Genomic DNA, 19,139 nt, shown 5'->3' on the forward strand with positions numbered 1-19,139 from the left:
GTTCCTGGTAAGTACTTGAGAGAAGGCCGCTCCAGTGTTTAGCCAATCAAAAACAAGAGTCCATTATGGCCTTGGGGAGTGAAGTAGGGAGGGCAACCAGTTCGATTGCTTTTCAAACACCGCCTCGTTCTCATTCCCCTCCACCCCGCCTCATATGCAGCCCTACCCAATCAGAGTACAATATTGACACTAGCCTCTTCGGCTATTTGAGAAGCTCTTTTAAAGGACACGGAAGCTAGGTAAGATGGACATCTTTCTTAGCCAATTGAATGATGGTAAAATATAAAGGCGGGCTAGGGGGAAATCAGTGTATGTTTTGTAAGAGAAAGAAGTAGTAGGGAATGGGGCGGGCTGAATAAGTCAATTGGCAGTCGTGTGGCACCAATGAAGCTTCATACTACATAACCATGTAGCTTTCTAGAAGCACATAGATGAGGGCGGGAACCTGACCTCTATCGACCAATTGATGCGAAGCTGAGAAAGAGACTCGTAGCCAACGGGCGTTGTTTTATAAATGGCAAATAAGTTAACCAATCGGTATTTAGAATGTGAGGTTTGACAGGTGAGAGATCCAATGGAAATGTGGGCGAGGACCAGAGCGTTTGAGTGACCGTCATTGCGACCAGTAAAGGTAAATCTTTTTCTTTTTTAAAAAAAATACCGGTTCGACACTCACTCTCTAGCTCTCTCTCGCTCTCTCTCTCCGAGGCTCTGGTAAGGGAGGGGGCTCTTGTCCCCTCCTCCCACCCGGTGCATTCTGACGTTGCGCGGCAGGGAAGGAGGGAGGGCCTAGTAGCGGCCGCTGGGATACAGGCTTCCAACATGTCTGCGCTGCTGGCTGCGCTTGGATTGCGAGGGCAGAGGCCGACGAAAGGAGAGGCCGCTGCGTGAGGAGGAGAAACTAGAAGAAGGCGGAGGCGGCGGCTCGAGCTGTAGCCTGTCCCGACCCGAAGCCTAAGTGGGGGAGACGGAGGCTCCTTCCGCGGGCGGGCGTGGATTTTTTAGGCAAGCTAAGAGGCTGCGGCGCCAGGTACAGGCCCGGGCCGGCTCTTTCGGAGGGAAGGATTGCGGGGCGGGGAGTGGGCGAAGGCTGACGGGGAGAACGAGGCCTTGTCAGGCGGGAGACGTTGAGCGTAGCAAAAAAAAAAAAAAACCGACGCAGAGTGGAAGGAAGAGGGAGGACGGCCTCGGCCTCCGCTGGCGTTGCGGGCAGCAGCAGCAGCAGCCGCGGGGGGAGAAAGCGCCATGGCTGAATTTGTATCTGCGCTGTAAGGCCGGTGGTGAGAGATGGAAGTGGTCTTCGGTCGGAAGAGCAGGATGGAGACGGGCGGGCTCTGGGGGCTCGGATCATAGGCCCCTCGTGGCCGATTGCGGCTGCTCCGCTGGGGCCTCCGGGTGGGAAGGTGCAGTTTGGGATGGAAGGCAGCTTTTGATGGGATGTGGGCTGGATGAGCGAGATCTCGCGGTTCCCTGCCTTTGGATGGGAAGGAGAGGCCTGGGCGGACGGAGGACCTTTTTCTCCAATACATATTAAGGCTCCGTTATTTGGATGTCGACCACAGGGTGGGATTTTATAGTTATTCCATTAAATTTTTTTTTTTTTTTTAAAAGCTCAGTAGGGTCTGGCCTCCCCGATTTGCTGATTTGGAGAAATACGCGAACCTCTGAAATGTAGATTCTCTGCAGGGGCGGTTCTGGGATTAATGCAGGTTGGGAACTAATGTTGCCAAAAGGGGACAACTCTCTCCGTGCTGGTCCTGAAGGACATAGCCCCTCATTCCTCGTAATTTTAGCGATGGACGCAGTAGTGAAATCTCTCTCTTTTGGCGGTTGACTGGAATTCAGATCTGAGGGCTGCTTGCTTATTTGCTGACTAATTTACTTTTATTGATATGCGTTTTAAACTTTACCTCCATAGAAAGCATGTATAATATAAGGTGTTTTTAAAAATATATTTGAAAATCTCTATTCCAATCCCATAAGTGATTCTCTGTAGTTTTGTATTGCTGTCTGTGCCTTCGTTTTAAGGGAGTACAAGTGGAAGACAAATTTCTAATTTTGCATAATGATTGGAAAAACTTAAGATGGTGACTAGAAAGTTGAAGAATAGATTGAAATTAGGGTAACTTGCAGTTGCTTTTGAAAAACATATTCATATTTCATGAGAAAGTACTAATACAAAGATGGAGTTGTAAATTTGAACTTATTTGTACCTGGTATTTGATTGTTCAGGGGATGTGTAATTATTTAATCAAAGAACTTAGCATTGTTAAAGGGAAATGCTATTTGTAAGCAGAATTATTAGATCAATAATAATTTGAGAATTTTTATTCAGGTCATGTATGGAATAATGAAATTTATGAGGTATGATTTTGAGCAGAATAAGACAGTGATATACAGAAAACTTAGGTATTTGTAAATATGACTATCTTACATAGACATGTGCCACTTAGAGATGCTGTTATCCACATACATATATTAAACTAGTGAAGTTAATCTGAGTACAGTATAGCTTGTTTAATGTGGATTTACCACAAGATTGAGCTAGGTGCATGTAACTTGTGAAAAAATGTGGGATTAAAAGTATTTAAGAATTTACAGAAATTAATCATTGAAAACTTGACATTGAAGACTTGACTGATAATTTCTTACAGCAGATAACTTAGCTGTATTTAAAAACCATCATAGTGGAAACCAATCCTTTTCTATATAGAACTTTACCTTTGTATAGTGGTAGTGTTTTGGTTTTTATGCTGAAGATCCAATTTGAATACATAATAGGATGACTTTTTTTCTCTTAACATAATTTCTTGAAGTTAAGTCCTTAAAAGTTAAGATTGGAATCTCTTGCCATCCATAATATAAACATCATTGCGATTTGTCACAGCTGATTAGACAGGAGTTTTCTCTGCCCCCAGTAGGCGGTTTTTATTCTGTCACATTATGTTCTTTTCTGCAGCTCTTAAGATCGTGTTTTCTACTGGTTATAGTTGTGAAGACTGTACAATAGGTCTCATTATAATACAGTGGAGGGAATAGAGACATTGCCTAGGGAAAATGATTAGTTGTGCTGCCACAACTAATCAACCAAATTGTAAGCTGCTCTGCCCAGTAATCAAATATGAAATACACAAAGTGTTATAGAATCATTTCTGCAATATCACTTTATACTGGCATCTGATTATTTTGGTAATGTAAAGCCTGTCTTAAATTAGGAATATTGCCACAACAGTGGCGACATAATGTTATAAACCAGGCGGGGTGAACGATGGCCCTTTTATGACTTCTGGACTTCAACTCCCAGAATTCCTGAGCCAGCCATTCTGGCTCAGGAGTTCTGGGAGTTGAAGTCCACAAGTCATAAAGAGGCCATGGTTCCCCACCTCTGCTATGAACTGTTAATATAGAAATTTTGATACCTTCAGACAATCTGTGTACAGAAAAAATTGAATAGGGGAAGGAGGATTCTTTCTTGCCCTGTACTACAAAAATGCTTGGAAATTTTGAATATAAGGTAAATTGATTTTGCATATGCTAAAGGTAGTTTGGCAATATTTCAATAAGCTTAGATGGTGCTACAGGCAATATGGCAATATGTACAGTTCTTAGAGTTAATATGGCCTTTTAATTAGAATATTATAGCAATAGTCTCTAGCAGCTTAATGCAGGTTTGGTATACTTTTAAAATCAATATAATAGAACAATATTTTGTCATCTTATGTATTTTATTGCTGTTGTGTTCTGCAGAAAGCAGGTTTTGAATGTATCAACTATGATAGAAATAGCATTTAGGCTAATATACCGCCCCATACTGTTTTATAGCACTCTGGGCGATTTACAATGTAGCAGCAGTATTTGCATATTGTCCAGTTATAATGTTCTAAACAACTAAAATTGAATAAGAGGAATGGTAGCTCACTAAGCTTACCTATATTATCTAGCTGCCAGTTGTTGACTCCATCTTAGTTTCCTATCAGTACTACAGATTCTAATATTCTAATATTTAATGGTAGTAGAGCATTGTTGAGTTGGACAGGTGGTCTTAACCCACAAGCTACTGGTTATGTTTATGCGTATGCCATCTTATTTTTATCATAACTTTCTATATTGTCTAAAATTATCAGTGAATTATAATCATAAAGTACTGTACTTCCTAACTGAGGATTTCTGGCTATTTTAAACTGGCAATAGTAGTGCAATACTGCTAGAATTTATTAATAAAATAGCAATTGGGATGAATAAAATGATCCTGTAAATTCCTTGAAGCTTTAGAAAAGAAGGATTGCAACTCATGACTCAAAAGGCTGGTCCTTGCTACGAAATCCTGAATTACTGTTAGATCCTACACTAAAAATATTTAAGCAAATAAAGCATTCATATTATACAAACTCACAAGAATATCCAAAGCATGTCAGAGGTGTGTTTTTCAGTGGCTACTTTATAACAGTAGAACTTCACTTCTCTGGAGTTCTGCCAAAAGCCAGATAGTAGCTTGACCATTTAAAGCATATGAATTGTTTATGTTTAGAACGAACTGAAATAGCCAAGAAGCCTGGTGTCAACTTGGCACCAGCTGAATTCTTCCTTAATATTCTCTTATTCCTCAGCTGTGGATTCTACCATGCAGTCTTGCTGCCCCTCCCCCACTTTTTTCTTTAGTATTCAATGCTAAAGGTGAAGCTATTTTTAGTTCTTTTTCTAATAAATGGTATGCTTTATCTGAATATCTGAAAAAGGGTACTGCAAATTTTCCAGTGGACACAAACAACTTATACTTTATTATGTCTTAATCATTTAATGAAAGCAGTGACTGCATTGCATTCATACTTTGTTCCTTTGACTTGCTACAATTTTTTAAAATTAGAAGTGAGATTGCAAAGTACCTTGATATTTAATGTTTCTTGCATTATTAATATGAAAAAATACAATGCAAGAGTTCAATAAGGAGGTTCAGAATATGAATCTCTAAGGAAAAGTTGCTATATAATAAACATCAAATTTGGTTATGAGCAATATACTTTTCACCATTAGTTTCACTAGATTTCAATAATTAAAACAGATTAATGTCTGCAATTACATGAGAACTTTTCAGGCTTTGAAATCAGTGTATTTGTGGTCTGCTTATCTCATGTTCCAATTTTAAATTCTCTCTCATAAAGAAACTGCACACAGCTAGTTTTTCATGGAGTTGAAGATTATGATTCTATAATAAGTTTTATAATGAGCTGTTTTAGAATAAATCAGTAGTAAGACCACTGTTGATATAGTGTATGCCAGAAGTGGCGAACAGTGAAAGAAGTAGAATAGAAAGGTTTAGTTGGAAAGAAGAGTAAAAAAGGAATATAATTTGCTTTCCTTTCATTCAGGAACAATCAGGCTACATACCAGATTTTTATTCCACATATTATTTAGATAGTAGACAATATTTAGATAGCAGTAAGGAATAGATTTTACTAGATGTTTCATTTGCTACTCAGTTAATGTTACCAAATCATTCAATAGTGGATACTGTTTTAAAGATTCTTGCTAACCCAGTACAGATGTTACTGCACATAATAGCTGCAATATACTTGCAAATATATGGAAGCATGCCTACAGAAATAACTAAATCCTTGTAAGCTGCTTTTAAAGTATATGAATAATTTTCCAGCATATGAGAGTTCAGAAATAATAGCATTTTAAAAAATAGCATATCTTTTGTAATTTTTGAGCCCAGCTGAAATATACAATAGGATGAAAGGCTCAAGGTAGAAATCTGAAGAAATTAAATCTCATTCTGTTCTTTGCAAAAGTAATCACTTTTGATTACTGTTATAGTATTGGGTCCTTTTGAACTTGGGGAATTTCTTATAGGAGCTGTTGAACCTTCCATTTATAAAGGCCCAAAATGATATTTTCTGCATAATTATGAAGCCGTTTATAGTATTAGTTTTGATGTATAATAGACATTCCTTTAGCAACTGATTTTATTGGGTGATTTCCTGAACTTCACAGTATCATACATGATATATCATATATTGTTTCATATATAGTAGCCTAATAGTATTTTTCCCATATGCATTTTGGGTTTTTTTCCCCAGCATACTTTTTTTCCCCTGCCTCACAACCCCTCAACATTATGCAAAATGTTGATTTCATTTTTTTAAAAAATGAGTCTAATACATATTCAGAATTAAATATCAGAACTTAAGTCACTGGTTTTCTACCTACTTATAAACACTTTGTATTTAAATAATTTTGCACATAATGTTTAATAAGATAGCATTCTAACTTAAATTGCTAAGAACTTTTCAGAGTTGAGCATAGTGAATTGGTTTTGAAGCCACTTAGTATAACTTTGACCTTGAATTATAAAATTAACAAGTCTTGTGTTCATAGAATCTTTGCATTTGTTATTATGTTCTGCCTATTAGAAAAAAGAACATAAGTGGCCCCATTCATGTAGCATACTAAGCAGTATTTTACTGTGTTGTGCAGAAAAACCATTCAATTGTGATTCATTCAGTACTTATGGCTTAGTGCATTGTGTTATCCCCTTGATATGCAAGATATACAGTTGACCTATTTTATCAGAATGGGAAATATCCTCACAGATTAAAAACCAAGAAATCCATCTATATACAGTTTCATCATATTTCATTATAATACAGAAAGGCAGAAATGGGAATATCTATAGAAAATATGTGCACGAATGGGAATTTATAGAATTGGAGACTTATAGAAATGGGGAGATGAGTGTATACGCTGTGGAAGATAGGTATACAGTGCATAGAAAGGGAACCTGAATCCAGGAAAGGCACAGAGACATGCAGAAGCAGGGGGAGTTTTGAACAGGGTGGATAAAAATCGATGATTTTAAAAAAAAAATTGGATTTTTTTATTTAAATTGGATTTTTTTGATTTTTATCAAATTTATTTTAATAAAATGCTTTTGAAATAAAAATCTAAATATTATTTTCTATTTGAGATACATTAATAATTTAGTTTATTCAGCGTGAAATGGAGCTTAGCTATGTAGCATGAGGCTGTATGTTTGGTAAACTCATTCAGTGAATCCAAGCTCTGATATAACATGCACTGCATTGATTCACACAATTTCACAGTAACCATGAGATAAATCATAAAACAAAGTTCAGGAATATTCCTTTATCTCATTGTTTTGGAAATATATGTATACTACAAACTATGATTGAAGAGAAATGCATCTGAACCAGTGAGGAGGAAGAGCAATCAGTAAAAATGAAAGTAAAACCTTCTAAGCAGCTTATATATATATATATATATATATATATATATATATATATATATATATATATATATATATATATATATATATAAAAAATTTATATACCGCCCTACTCCTGAAGGACTCAAGGCGATGAACAGGCACAAAATAAAATACATAGATACAAAAGTTGGAAACATATTAAAGAGCACTTGTCATTTCAGATCCATCATGGCAGTGCCTATTAGCGGGCATCCACTCACCTGCTGCCTGCCACGTCCCTCACCTTTAGCGTCACTGCCGCATCACCAGCCATCCCATTAAAGTGAATGGGACTGTCAGTGAGTCAACCGCGGGTCAGAGGGGCTGAGATGACAGTTGCTCTTTAAAAATTATGATTTAAATTGAGTTGATTTAAATCAAGCCTTTTTACTAGTAATTTAAGTAATGAATTAAATCGTGATTTAAATCGACTTGATTTAAATCAAATTCACACTGGTTTTGAACCAGTAGCTTATACTTGCTCTAATTTGAAAAAACTCTAAATCTAAAAATAATGATACTTTGTGTGGAAACAATTTGTATTTTTAGTATATAAATTCTATATTAATAGTGATCCATTGACTTGGATCTTTATATACAAAAGTGTGTGTTTCCATACTCTTAAGGAAAATATTAGAATACTAAAAGAATTGGGGGTTAGGAAGGGGAAAAACCTTGGGAAGGAGAGGAGAATCATAAGAGGAAAAGGATGAGCAAGCTTCAGTGTACTTAGTGATGATGGAATGCTTGGGATGGATAGAAATGGGATACTATACAGAAAGGAGTTGTCCGTTTCTAGAACCCTAAATAGTTGGTAGGCATTCCCTTTAAAGACACTTTTATTACAGCCTCTTGTAAAAGTTGTGTGTGGTGTTACAAAATAAAATAGTAATAGAGCATGTGTGTTCATAGCCACCTGTGTGAAAATTTTCAGATAGTGGTAATCCTCAATTTATGACTAATGGAGCCTTTGAATTTCCTTTGTAAGGAATCACAGTTGTACGTTGATGCACCCGTGTGGCTGGAGCTGATTTTTCAACTTTTTTGCAATGGTCATTAAGCAAACATTACTGTTGTTACGCAAATCAGTGTAGTTCTATGAGTGGTTTGTGCTGGAAACCAGCGGAAAAGACCAGAAACTGGCAAAAAAAAAAATCAAAAAAAAAAATCATGGTAACCATGAACTCTTCAATCAAATGTAAAAGTGAGCCGATTGCCAAGTGTCCAAAATGCTGTCATATGTCCATGGCATCTGTGCAACTGTTGGAACTCCAGAACCAGGTCATAAGTATCTTTTGGTGGGTTTGCAGAACTTTAAAAAGCCCCTCAGCAACTGGTCATTAAGGAAAGACTACCTTTATATTCAAGTTCCAAGCTGCTGAATAATATACTGTATTTTCCTGAAAATAATGCATAAGACTGAAGAAAATACTCTTGTAATTGTTTAACTTATTTACATTTAATATAGAAATATAGAAAACTGATGGCAACCCCCCCCCCCCAGTGGTCCGTTGAGTGTGCCTTTAAGGGTATGTTTATTTTTGTTTTGTTTTTAATTTTTAATTTTAATCATTTTTATTGCTTTAATTTTAATTTGGTTTTTTACTTATTTACCATATTTTTCGGAGTATAAGACGCACCTACCTTTTTTGGTTGTTGTTTTTTTTAAAAAAGTTTTTTTTTATTTTTTAGACAAACACAAACATACAATGTATTTTCTTTGAACAGAGTGTTTGGCTGGTTCACAAATTTAAACAGTGTTTAGTCATTTCAATTAAATTTACAATTTCTATATTTCCTTTTTGCCATATTTATTCCTCATCTATTTTTTTTTTAAAAACCAATATTACCCTTCATCCTCATCTCTAATCTTAATCAAATTCAATTTTTCCCTTCTATATTATACCCCTTCCCGTTGTCATCTATTTTTAAATCCATCTTCACATTGGTTAATTATTTAATATTACAATTGTTTAATACAAATTCAACATTTTTATATAAATCAATTAGTTATAACTATTTTTTTGTATATTAATCAATATGAACATGAATATTCCAATTATTTCCATGCAATCCAATTTCTTACAAATCAATTATATTTACCAATAATAATAAACCAAATAATTTCCCCCATATATTCCTCCAAACCACAATTAACCATTTCTGCTTTCAACACAATATACAATTAATAGTATCTCAATTATTACAATTCCCTAGTTAAATACAGCTTTTTTTCTTTTGTGTTTTAAAATCTTGAACTCTCCTCTTTTGTCCTAAATTTCCCATTGTTTGCACCTACCTTTTTTGGTGAGAAAAAAGAAAAAGAAATCTCTCTCTGCCTCATTTTGTCACATTGCATCAAAGAGCCTGCTTTACTTTCAGTTTTGTTTTTTCAGCATAGTTCGGGAAAAAAAAATCTGCTCCAGCACTTTTTGCAGCAAGCAGGAGAGCCCTGCGCAGAACAGCTGAGAGCAAATCAGCTGAGAGTTGGGAGGCTTTGCTAATCAACTTGTGCTAATTAACCTATGCTGAAGCTGAAAGGGGCTGTTTTTTCTTGCTGTTTGCTTGCAAGAAGGTAACTGCTGTGAGGCACAGGCCAAAGGGTGGGGGCCAGTGGGTGGGCAGGGCTACATTCGGTGTATAAGACGCACCTAAATTTTCACTCCCTTTTGGGGTGAAAAATACAGTATTTTTATTTTTTGTCGGATGATAGGCATGGGTTCATCCCAAGCATGTTTAACTCAGTTACTGACAATTGACCCACTACCTATTTCTGTGAAGTAATACTATCTAACATTATTTTTGATGTTTTGTCCCTCAGATCTTGCACTATTTTTGTTGATTGTCTTGAGACTCAATCTTATATTTTTAAAAGTTAGGTCTCCACAGCTGGAGACTGTTTTCTAAATAGGCAACTGACTAAGCCCTATATAATGGGATTAGGGCCTCCTTTTTCCTGCTGTTGATCCTCTAGTGAAGCATCCCAGAATTTTGTTTGCTTTCACAGCTGCCTGGACACACTTTGCAATCATCTGCTATGAGCACACCTAAATTCAGTTGTTCTGTCTTAACACTGTACCTCCAGTATTGTACTCTGCCAGAGGATTCTTTTTCCCTGGATGCATAATCTCACATTTAAAAACATTGAACTGCAGTTTATACATTTTTGATCAAATTTCCAGCAATGCCAAATTGTTTTCCAAGTTACAAATATTCCTAACATTAACTCCATCACACACTTTTGTGTAATTGGCAGAAAGACAAACCTTATCTAGCAATCCTTCTGTTCTATCACTTATAAGCACATTATAAACAGAATAGGATCTAGGACTGAGCCTTATGGTATACCACTTATGACTGGTTCAGACAGTCAATTATCACACACTGGGATCTAACCTGAGCCAACTTCCTTTCCCCTGGATCATCCAGTAGTTAAGCCCTAGCCTCTACAACTTTTTTATAAGCTCATTATGTGGAACTGTATCAAATGTTTTGCTAAAATCCAGAAAGGCTATGTCTAGAGCACCACCTTCATCTAAAACATTTGTGACATAGTAAAAAAAAGTCAACTGGATTAGTTTGACATGATCTGCCCTCAGTAAAGCCATGTTGCTTTGAGTCCATCAAGTTGTACGGTTTTAAATGTTAATCCTTTTTTTTCCAGGATTGATTCCATTAACTTTACTACTACAGATGTTAAGTTCACTGGCCTATAGTTTCTAGCTTTTTTCCTAGCCCTCCTTTCTGTAGAGGGGTACAAAATTAGCTGTTTGCCCGTCCTAGGGAACTTCACCTGTTAGGAGAGACTGGGTAAACAGATCAGTTAATAGTCCAGTGAGCATGCCTAGAAATTCCCTCAGAATACTGAGATGAATACCATCTGGACCCATCTTCTACCTCTACCTCTAAAAACCCTGGAAAAGAAATCCGGAAAAGGACTAATACGATCCTCCAACTTGTTTTTGTAATTGGCATCTACTTCTGAGCAGACTGAATAGAAGTATATTTTTGGATGGTTTGTGTAGCCAGGTCTCCCTTAGCATAAGAATTGTTTAAATCTTTGATTTTAGTGATTACACAGTTTTTCCCCCTTTTATACCTAGAAAAAAGATTTTGTCCCCCTTTTTAATAGATTTAGCCAGTTCCCCTTCTTTCTGCACTTTAATAGCACTAATAACTTGTTTGTAGCTTCTTATATACCTGTAATATACCTCTCAATCAGCTACATTTCAGCTATTTTTATATCTATGCTGATTTTTTTCTCCTTTACTATCCTATGTACATTTGCTATAAATCAGAGTGTTTTTTTTTTTAATTAACGAGCTTCACATAGAGACTAGTTGCATCTAGGATGGCAGATATTATCAGTGTCCATTGAGCGTTGCACCCTTCAAATTTATGTTTTAGATAATCTCCCATTTTGGTAAAATTTGTCTGCTTGAAGTCTATAAAACTAGTTTTAGTGTATGCTGTATTGCCTTTAGTTTTAATGTTAACCAAAAGCATTGGTGATCGCTAGAACCTAAACTTTCCCCCACCCTATCCCTATTTGTCAAAAGTAGTTTTAGAATATGCCTCTTGTTAGGCATTTTACTCATTGGTTTAGAGAGGCACCTTTTAATGTCTCTAACATATTCCTGCTCCTGTTTTTAAATGCATTTGAAAGATTCCACTTAACATCGGGCATGTTGAAGTCGCCCATGATTACAACCTCTCCTTTCATTGCCATCTGGGTTCTCTCCTCAACCAGAATGTTATCATAATCCTTTGAATGTCCTGGGGGCCTGTATGTGACACCAATTCACCATTTCATGTTTTAATTATCTTGTCTTGTGAGAGTCTGCATATTATAATGTGATCTAAAAATGTTTGGTTAAACAAAATCATAACATAAATTTATTGTTTTTACCTCAGGAAAAAGAAAACCTCCCCCAAAGATGAATAAATAGAAAGGGGCTAGAAGCACAGACAAAATCATGTGTACAGGTAGTCCTTGATTTGCCACCATTCATTTAATGACTTTTCAAAATTATGCCTACTTTGGAGAAAGCGAATCTGTCTTAACCAATGTCCGCAATGATTTAAGACAGAAATTCTGGTCCCAATCGTGACTGTAAGTCGAGGATTATACATGTAGTTGAGCTCAGAATTATAGTCACAAGTTTTTGCAGTCATAAATTGAGCATCATGTGACTAGATTTGAAGTTACAATCGTTTTTAACAATGGTTGTTAGATGAAAACTGCAGTTGTTAGTTGAATGCCACATTAAGCAAACCCATTTTCCTCAATGGATGGATGGTTGTTGTTTTTTTTTTTTTTGGGGTGATGGAAATTGTGGTCATGTGACTCCGAGACCCTGGAAACAGCAATAAAGGTGACCTGTTGCCAAGCACCTAGAATGTGATTGCATGATTGCAGGAGTGTGTGTGGCCATCATAACTCCGAAAATAGATTGTAAATAGTTCTGGGGACATCCATTATAACTTCATATGTCATTAAGTGACCAGTCATTAATGGAGAACTAACTGTAATGCTAAAATTGTTAAATTCAAAATAGCCAATTTCATCTGAAACCAATGGAGATGCCCTACTGTGCATCTGTGCAGGTGACTACTTAGTAACATGTATTCATAATATGTGCAAATGTGTACCTTCAAAAAATAATTTTATATTAATGACTTTTATACCACTAAAGTCATATGACTTGGCAGTATATAAACGGTTAAATATCTAAGGTATATAGTTCAATAGTAATACAAATAGTTAAAATCAATAGTCATAGTTAACTGGTGCAATATATAAAACCCCTTTGATAGTATTTATATCCTAACTAATTAAAAAACTTTCTCTTAACCTGCTTCAAGAAAGACAAATGTCTCTTGATAGTGAGGAATTACATGCATTTCCTCCCCCTGGGTCTCTTAGTTGGAAAAAGCAATGACACTTTGACACTAAGACAGATAGGACTTTAAAGACTAATGCTAACATTTTAAAATGCACTTGGAAGTTTACTAGTGGCCATCACAAGACCTGCATCACAAATGTAATGTGCTTGTGACATCTAGCGCTGGTTAATGCACACAGTCTGCAACAAAAACAGCAAGAAACATTGAGAGAAGTGCACTGAAGGGGAAAAAAGGAATAAAACGGGAATAAAAGTGGATGGTGATGAGATGAGGGGAAAAGTTAAATGAATTAGGAAGAAAGAGAGAGAAACCTTGTTTAAAAATTACAAAGGGTTAAAATCATTAGGCAAACCCTCTCAAGCAGCTATATATTTCCAAAGCCACAGATCTAAAAGAATTGCAGTTTTTCTTAACATCTTTTTATCAGCAAATGATCCCAAATAGACACACCAATATTTGCTAAGAGGAAATAGTCTTTTTATTAAGTAAATTAGGAGCACCTAGTTTCTCCAGACTAGAAAAAATTAATTGGCATGTTCTTGTTTTTTATTTCTGTATAGCGATACTGTCTTCCACATGAAATCGTTTATTTTACTCTGAATTCTTAACATTCTTGTCTTTGGTCTATATTTCTGATGGATAAGCTTTATGTAAATTCATTATTTTAAGTCCTTGTATTACATTTATGAATCAATTACTGTGATCCTCCTCCTTAAAATTTCACTATAAAGAATGTGCTGCCTTAATTAAAAATTCCTGGTTGTTTATCTTGGCACTATAGTGTCACATTGTGAATATCTGTTAGTGTCATTATCAGATTTTTAAAATGTTAGTTTCTGCAGACCTGATGCTCCCTTCATGTTCTACTAGTTGTAACTGTTTGGAATTATCAAGCTCAAGAGCTAGTAAACTGGGAGCTGTTTTTATTATCAAGATCAGTCAATGGTATTTGATTCTGGATGGATTGGAGACAATGGGAGTAATTTATGAGAGAATAGAAGCCGCTTGTGGACTTTCTGTGAGTTAAATACAATAATAGATTGTTAACAGAGACCTTTGAGGTTTAGCTTCATGGTTAGGACTGCCTATTAACATTTTTATATAGTAGATAGTAGGTCAAACTGGTTGATTGGTAATAGAATTCTACAATTGTGATATTTTTTAATTTATATAGCAATTTTGCAAATATAGATGCAGACATTTATAGATTGGTGACCTATTTTGCAAGGGTGAGGTATAATTCTTGTTGCTTAAAGGAGCGTTGATCCTACCTGAATGCCCTTTCTCGGGACGGTGGGAACAGCAGCCAGGAATGGGTTAACTCCATCTGTTATCTGATAGGACTGAGTCTGCAAACTGCTATGCTCCTCCTCTTCCTGTTGCTTCCCAGCCTTTAGACAAGAACGAAGCTGCAGACTGATGTGTTGAGCTGAAAAGACAAGGTTATGCCCCCACCCCAGAGACTGGACTGGAAGACAATCAGGGTGGGGCTGGCTGCTGGTCCCACTGTCCCGAGAAAGGGCGTTCAGGTAGGACCAATGCCCCTTCTCCATAAAGGTGGGACCAGCAGCCAGATATGGGACATACCAAAGCAGTGTGTCCTAATGGGAGGGAGATGACTAGTCCGGTGTCTCCTCTCTGAATGGACTCATTGGAGCATCCGCTGCCCAAAGGCCGCCTCCGCTGAGGCGTAAACGTCTAGCTTATAATGGTGGATAAATGGTGTACGGGATGACCAGGTAACAGCCTGACATACCTCCTCCAAGGAGGCTTGCGTAGCCCACAGGGCCAAGGTGGCCACGCTCCTGGTGGAGTGGGCGGTGATACATCGTGGGATGGGCAAGGCCTGGGCCTCTTAGGCCCTGGCAATACAAACTGGAATCCATCTCCCCAAGGTAAATGATGTAACCCTATGACTCAGGGTGGCAGGTTGAAAGGAGACGAAAAAAGATTCCATCAGTTGGAAAGAGGAAGTCTTCTTGAGATATATATAGAGGGCCCTCCATATATCCAAGGTAAGCCATCTGTGTTCCAGGCGATGGATTGGCTCAGGACAGAAATTGGGCAATATCAATTCCTGAGAAATGTTCCTCAGATGTTCCTGTGGAATGTAGAGTTGACCTTGGGAATGAAAGTCAGGTCCAGACGTAATACGACTGTCGGTATGGAAGACACAAAGGTTGTTCCTCATCGAAAGAGGCGCCAACTCAGATATTACTCAGATAGGTTACGGCCACCGGAAAGGCCACCTTATATGATAGAAAACTAAGGCTGGCCTCCCACAGAGGTTCAAAAGGGCCGCAGGTAAGGGAATTTAAGATCTTAGTAAGATCCCAAGTGGGATAGTGGTGAACCATGGGGGAACAAAGATTGGTGGCACCCATGAGAAACTGCCGAACCACTGGTTGTCAAAGCGATTCCCTGGAGCCCCAACCCAAAACGGAGAAAAGGGCTGCTACCTGTCTCCGAAGCGTGTTCGGTGCCAATCCCTCATCGAGACTGTCTTGGAGGAAGTTCAAGAAGTGGGCAGTGGCCACTTCTATGGGAACCAGGCCCTTCCTGGCGCTCCAGTCGCAAAAGGTACGCCATGTAGCGTCGTAGATGCAGTTGGTGGATGCCCATTGCGAGGCTTGAATAGTCGTGATGACCCTGGAGGACAACTTGTCCTTCCTCAGTAGGCTCTGCTCAAGCGCCAGGCCATCAGTTGGAACCACTTGAGGGTCCAGGTGAAGCAACGCCCCCTGGCTGAGGGAAATCCTATCCGGAGGAATCCTCCAGAGCCAAGCCACTGAAAGGGCCACCAGGTCTGCGAACCAGGTCTGCCTGGACCAATGAAGTGCCAGCAGCAGAAACTCCGCCCTCTCCAGCAGCTTCCTGATGACTTTGGAGATCAGAGGGGGAGGGGGAAAGGCATAAAACAGTCCCGGAGGCCAGGGGCTGCGCAAAGCATTCTCCTGCTCTGGCAAAGAATTTTGGGATTTGGCGGTTGTCCCAGGTGGCAAACAGGTTGACCATAGGGAGGCCGAAGCAGTCCGATAGTTCCTGAAACAGGTCTGGGTGCAGGCGCCACTCTGCATGGTCGACTGACGCTTGGCTGAGCCAGTATGCCTGCACGTTTGCCACCCGTGATATATGTGCAGCCCTTATGGACCACAGATGATACTCCGCCCAGAGGCCTAACTGCTCGACCTCCTGCATAAGGTGCCAAGAGTGAGTCCCTCTGAGGCGGTTGATTTGTGCCTTGGCAGCCATATTGTCCATCAGCACTAGAGTGTCTTGATCCTTGACCGTGTCCTGAAAGGCCCTGAGTGCCAGGTAAATTGCCCGGAGCTCCAACCAATTGATTTTGTGACTCAGGTCCTCCTGAGTCCACTGGCCCTCAGCCATGTGTGTTCTGAGGTGGGCTCCTCAACCAAAAAGGCTGGCATCCGTTGTCAATACTAGACGGGTGGTTCCCTGAACGCCTGACCCCTGGTGACGGCTGGGGAAGTCCACATCTTAGAGGAGGACCTCTGGTTGAAGCTGGACCCTGAGCAAGGAGGCACTTTAGCACGCCCTCTGATATGGGAGCAGGAACCACTTCAGAGCCCTGCGGTGGAGCCGTGCCCAAGGGACAATGCTATGCAGGACACCATCTTTCCCAGGAGCTGGGAGAGCATGAGCAGGAAAACGGGTCTCCCTACCCTGGCTCCCCTCACCAGATCCCTCAGGCTGGAAAGGCACTCCTGGGAAAGATATACCTTGTTCTTGACTGTATCGATAGCCCCTAAATGGCAAATGCGAGTTGTTGGAATCATTTGGCTCTTGGCCCGGTTGATGGAGAAGCCATGGTCTTGTAAAACCTGAAGTTCCTCCTCACCAGAGACTGTGAACTGGATTGGATAAGGAAGTCTTCTAAGTAGAATTGGATCCTTATCAGCCATGTTCGGAGGTGGCCCGCCAGTGCGGCTATCAGTTTGGTAAACACTCTGGGAGTGGAGGAGAGACCAAACGGCAGGGCCCAATACAGGTAATGAAATCCTGCGTGACAGAAACAGAAACTTCCTGTGGGCCGGAAGGATGGGGACATGGAGGTATGCCTCCGTCAGGTTGACGGATGTGAGGAAATTGCCCTCCCTGACACTCTTCAAGATGATCTGGAGAATCTGCATTTTGAACTGTCGGTAAACAATGCGACAGTTCAGAGACTTATCGAGAATTGTCCTCCATCCCCCCGAGGATTTCTGTATCACGCACAGGCAGGAATAAAAGCCCTGTCCATGTTGCTCCTGTGGAAACGGTTGAATGGCCTGAATATCAACCAGATGTTTGATGGCCGATTCTGTGAAGAGCCGTTTCGTCCAATCCCACGATAGAGGGCAACGGACAAAAAAACTTGGGGGAGGTGGAGAGGAATTCCAGGGAGAGGCCTGACCTGACCGTCTCCCTGATCCAAGTGTCCATAGTGGTGACCTCCCACTGGCTGGCAAAAGTGCCAGATGGCCCCCAATGGGAGGGTTGGATGTGCAGTCAGTAGAAACGTCAAAAGGGACGACCCCTCCCACCCCAAAAGAGCTGTTTGGGAGGGCCCCTCTGTCCTTGACCATCCTGTCTATCCTGGGGTCTAGTCTGCCAGGGGTTAAACGATCTTTGCAATGATGGGCCTGTGAAACCACTGTCCGAACCCTGAAAGGGACAAAAGTAAGGGTGTGACCTGGAGTCTACCCGTCGGGACATGTTCGACAGGACCTTGTATTTATCTCTGGATTCTACCAGAAGAGGATCCAGAAATTCACCGAACAATTTATCTCCGGCATATGGGGAGAAGGCAAGCCTCCATTTGTTTCTGGCATCTGGTGGAGCCAGAGGAGTCGGTGAGACGCTGTTGTAGCGCTGATAGATTTGGCCGCAAATCTGGAGGTGTTTAAGGTAGCGTCCGCTGAGAACTCTCTAAGGCCGCCCAATTTTATTCAAATCTTGTTGTGATCTCATGTCTGTGGCCGGCAACCGCTCATGCAACTGCCGCAGCCAGAGCAAGGATGCTCTGTTAAAAGAACGAAGCTACGGTGGAAGCCTTGATGGACCAAGCTGCAGATTGGTGTGCCTCGACCAGTGACTGCTCAACCTCTTGTCTTCAGGACGGAGGACTTCCTCAGGAGGTCCTGTCAAGACGGAGGGAGTGGGCAGTGCTACCACTGGGGAGTCAACAGTGGGAACCTGGAGGGCGTTAGCGAACTCCATGTCCATATTGTAGAAATGTTGGTCAAGGTTATTAGGAGTGGACCTGGAGATGAGAGCAGCCCACTGTCTCCGCACCACATCCAGAAATAGTTTGGGAGTGGGCACCTCTTCTGTCTCAATGGCAGGCTCCACAAATAGAGTATCTATGGGGTCAGAAGCTCCCGTAGCATGGCTTGGGGGTGGGCGGATAGGGCACAATCCTATAGTGGTTCATGCCTTATGGAGCAACGACTTAAATAATTGTGGTCTAAAGAGTCCCACAAAGGATGGTTTGTCCGGAATCAGATCCTCATCATTGGACATGTCGGGATCCCAGAGCACGTCCTCCCCAGTCAGAGAGGCATGACTGGAAGAGTCAGAAGAATAATCTGGAGCCTTTGGAGATATGGGATCCCCCAACCTCTGAGTCTCCTAATGATACCCCTGGGACCGGGATAGTCAGAGACCAAGGATTCAGCTCTCTGCTGCAACCCAGTGGCAGTGCCCTGCTGGATTGCATTAGAAATTAAGGTTGCTAAGCCTTCTGGGATATTATGTTCCCACTGATGGTCAGGTCTGAGGCATGCTGCGGTGGGTGTAAAGGTAGCTTCGGCCGAAGCTCCTCTTTGCCTATTGGGCTCTTCCCATTGGGGCCCTGCTATGCCAGGGTCTGAGATGGCACCAAACAGTAAGTCACTACAGCCAGGCCCGATAGGAGCCTGAGGTAAGTTATCATCTGGAGACCATGAGGTTGAAGGCAATTGCT

General features: G+C 40.2%; 1 protein-coding gene across 10 annotated transcripts in view; it reads left to right on the plus strand.

The window, feature by feature from the left end:
• The first annotated feature begins 306 nt into the window (after positions 1 to 306).
• The window catches only part of PPM1B (protein phosphatase, Mg2+/Mn2+ dependent 1B), an 82,473-nt gene continuing 63,640 nt past the window's right edge, over positions 307 to 19,139 (plus strand). For 2 of the 10 annotated variants that reach the window (XM_087883237.1, XM_034427667.3), the window contains exon 1: positions 307 to 631. The gene's annotated coding sequence lies outside the window, so the exon portion shown is untranslated. The other 8 variants (XM_034427669.3, XM_034427666.3, XM_087883236.1 and 5 more) reach the window with 7 other exon arrangements.

The sequence above is a fragment of the Pantherophis guttatus genome, chromosome 1 (assembly GCF_059756535.1).
Source record: "Pantherophis guttatus breed Tessera chromosome 1, ASM5975653v1, whole genome shotgun sequence".
Classification (NCBI taxonomy): Eukaryota; Metazoa; Chordata; class Lepidosauria; order Squamata; family Colubridae; genus Pantherophis; species Pantherophis guttatus.